The 2,487-nt window shown below is 36.8% G+C and overlaps 1 long non-coding RNA gene across 1 annotated transcript in view; it reads right to left on the bottom strand.

Moving 5' to 3' along the window:
• Positions 1-490: 490 nt before the first annotated feature.
• The window catches only part of LOC109970154 (uncharacterized), a 6,077-nt gene continuing 4,080 nt past the window's right edge, over positions 491-2,487 (bottom strand). Inside the window, exons 2-3 of the long non-coding RNA XR_002276376.1 lie at positions 2,179-2,299; positions 491-968 (exon numbers count right to left, since the gene is read on the bottom strand). This is a non-coding gene — a long non-coding RNA (uncharacterized LOC109970154). The remainder of the gene's footprint in view (positions 969-2,178; positions 2,300-2,487) is intronic.

Raw genomic sequence — 2,487 nt, 5'->3', positions numbered from 1 at the left:
CACTTATGAACATGATTTTAGTGCACTGGGTTTAGCTAACATTAGTTAGGAATGGACACTCAGTTCATAATATATAAGTTGTAATAAGTGGAGAGCTGACTAAATTATCTAAAGTATCTTCTGATAAAATTCTGTTTGAAAATTAAGTCAACAATCTGATTCTAATAATCAGCCATCACTACTTCACTCTTGAAAGGCTAGCCACATTTAACTACCGGTAATTGTATTTTAGTCTTTGTAGTAAACATCATATCTACTACTCTACTATAACTGAAATAATAATATAGATAATACAGTAAAGAGAGCTTAAATGTTTAGACATTTTATATAGATTAAAGACAGTTACAGCATGGCAGTAAGCAGTAATGCAACATATCAATTATCAACATATTGTTTGATTTGCTTACAACTTTATAAATCAACAAAAGCAATTTTTAATCATTAATTTAGGCTATTACTTTGATTAAAATTATTACAATTGAGCTGTCACATTACTGAATAAAAGTCAAAGAATCTCTCACTAATCACGAGTTGATGGTTGGTTCAAGTTGGTGGTTTTTCAATCACAATTCCAGTGCCGATTCCTCTAGGTAGGAACACATGCATTTCTTGCTGAAATGAGGAATCTTATTGAACAGTTACATCCATTGTTGACTTCCTGCTCTAGGTAGCGGCTCTATATGTTCCCTTTCAGAAGCCATTGTCAAGGTGTCTTCCCGGGTTGCTTCTCTGGGCTTTTTCAGTCCTCTGGAATTCAGAAAAAAACCAAACAGAGCCTCCAGCAGCAACTGCTGAAAATCTGTCTGTTAATCTTTTTGCTGTGGTTTTTAAAGGATTTCTGAAAATTAGGCTGGCTTCTCTTCTCCAGTCAGACTTCTCCTTTTTACCACTTGTCACCATCTCTGGCCTTCGGATAGTTGTCAGCTGGAGCTATTGTGTTATCTCTTGGGTCCACACCCAGTCAGTGCCTGTAAGCACAAAATGTCACCATGACTTGGTGTTCTTTTTTCCCCATTTCTCTTTTTTCTCAATTTCTCTCCTTACTTAAAACATTTCATTTCAGTTTCAAAGCCACTTTTATATATTTTTCCATCATCAAATCAAAATTAATGTTACAATACAATAACTTTTATTTTTAGCTTTACACATTTCAATGACTCCAGTATATAAAGAACATCTTATAATCATTCTTAATAATAACTACTTACTTTATGCCTCTAGCTTTTATATCTTATTCATTTTTCTCCAGTTTCCAACTCCTCCTCCCACTCATCCACTACCATATATTTTGCATTCTCATCCATTTCTTCCTTTCATCCAATCCAGACACCTGCTGGTTCCTCTGACATCAGTCCGGGTGTGGGAGGCGAATACAGGCTTACTATCAGACCCTCCATGTACTCCTCTTCCCACACCGGGACAGTTTTTGCCATGAATGCATTTTACTCTGGATCAAGCGACATTTTTTTTCATTTTCTTCTGGCCTATTTGTTGTCTCCTCAAGCTCTGTATGCTTAAATAGTGAGCATTCCAATATCTCCATCAGGCACTCTTTTTGGTCATGTGGGACTTTTATTTGCTTCCTGTAGGGTTAACTCTGCCACTGAGTCTTCAAAAGCAAGTGCTGTCTCAGTGACCTGTGACCCTTCATTACCACCCGGGGCCCATTTTCACAGCTTTGCTGACAAGAGTAGACATCATTTCTCTATTTGGCTTTTGCTGCTTGAAAATACAAAACTGCTTTGAGGAAACACTCTTTTTAATTTTATACCCTAAACAGATACTTTAATGTATAATCTTTCAAATAAAAGCAAAATTAAAATCGAATATCTGCTGAATTGAAATTGTTCTGAATCATACTGTATTGTCACAAATTGTCATATTGTCACAAATTTTACAATATCACTTTTGTATCTAATCATGGACCATGTATTGAAATACATATCAAATCTTGTGAGGACAGATACACACCACTAATAAAAATGTATTTTGGTGCTGACCCAGTGTTTGGTGGTGTCACTTCAAAGGCCTGCCAACATTTATCTACTGAATGTTAGCAACACCAGCCTTTAGGTGACCTCTCACTGACAGCTAATCAACTTCAACTGACTTTCTTCCATGTAACCTTCAGATAGTGTCATTCTCTAGTCACCAGATGGCCAAGTATGAAAGGATTACCGAGTTCCTAACTGTTGGATGCTGTGGTCTGTTGAGCCTCTGTGCTGGCAAGCCTGTGTGGATACTGGCATAAATCGAGTGAATGGGGTGGAGCACAAGGGGGATATTATCCAGATGCCATCTATTTTTAGATATAGGGAAATAGATAAAGATGAGATTAGATAGAGATTGAGACCTATTCATACAAAAACTGTGAGACTGATGGGACTAAGAAAGAAAAAAAGATAAAAACAAAGGAAAGAATATGGAATGAGAAGAAGAAGAATGGAGGGAGAGAGAGTTGGTGGGGGGTCAGCAGCTTAATCACCA

Source organism: Monopterus albus, unplaced genomic scaffold (assembly GCF_001952655.1).
Source record: "Monopterus albus unplaced genomic scaffold, M_albus_1.0 scaffold191.1, whole genome shotgun sequence".
In the NCBI taxonomy this organism is placed as follows: Eukaryota; Metazoa; Chordata; class Actinopteri; order Synbranchiformes; family Synbranchidae; genus Monopterus; species Monopterus albus.
The sequence above is the reverse complement of the archived record's forward strand: the minus strand, read 5'-3'. Positions and strand labels throughout refer to the sequence as shown.